The sequence below is a fragment of the Megalopta genalis genome, chromosome 4, assembly GCF_051020955.1.
Source record: "Megalopta genalis isolate 19385.01 chromosome 4, iyMegGena1_principal, whole genome shotgun sequence".
NCBI classification, from domain to species: domain Eukaryota; kingdom Metazoa; phylum Arthropoda; class Insecta; order Hymenoptera; family Halictidae; genus Megalopta; species Megalopta genalis.
The window spans coordinates 24,197,084-24,198,127 of NC_135016.1; positions in this window are offsets into that span (position 1 = coordinate 24,197,084).

Here is a 1,044-nt window from a genome sequence, read left to right on the forward strand (position 1 = left end):
TGACAATGATCGATTCTAGGTACGCTGAAAGCTTCGACGAAGGTATCAACTATACGGTGCGACGATAATTCTCTGTATTCTCTGACACGTTGATCGGAAGCTCAATTTCTGTATATCGAAAGAAACAATTGGACCGTTTTTCAGCTTTCACCGAGGAACATGGAAATGTCTCGTTCGTTGTTACGTCGCTGAAGATAACAGTACAGTAACGTCTCTCGAATTGACGCTCAGTTTGTTCACAGAAATTGACAATTCGGGAAGAGGAGATACGATTATTCGAGCCTTGCGGCTCGTTTTTACAGTTGTCGATTAATAGGAAATTATAAAAACGAGCTGCAAGGCTCGAGTAATCGTATCTCCTCTTCCCAAATTGGCCATTTTTCTGCACAATCTGAGCGTCGATTAGGGAGACATTATTGTATTTCGTTCCGTCTCGTTTATTTAGTCGAATGGTTCGCTTGAAAATGTTATGCAGCCGCGCGACGCGCGCATCGACAGGGGATCTTCTCCGAGCCATTCATATTTTCCCCCGAACGTTTTTTCCTAATTACAACCAGAAGAGAGATACGAGCTGTCCTAGTTACATGGATCATCGTGTTGGCGGAAGGATTCATGCGTCTTGGTCGTCGCGATGGATGCAACGAGGGGGTTGCAACGAGGGGTTGGTTCCCCGTCGCCGGAAGGGTAGTCCGGCAGGATTCTCGGGCGATTTATGCGCCCTTATATATAGAACGGGCGGGAGGGATGCCGTCGCGATAGGCGGGAAATCAACGACGATTGCTCGAACTCGATTCGAATCGAATCGAACAGAAAGCTCCGGTTTCGGCAATATTTCGACGGGAAAAACACGGCGGTAAGAGGCTTCGCGAAGACGGATCGCTCTTCTGTTGTGCTTGCAATTGTTCGTGAATTGCTATTAAATGAATTAACGATTGTTGCTCGATCAACGGTCGAACGGCGCTCGTGAGAAAGTAGCGAATGGATTTATGAAATAATACGTGATATTGAGTTATATTGTACTTTTCAATAAAAAAAATACTGAGA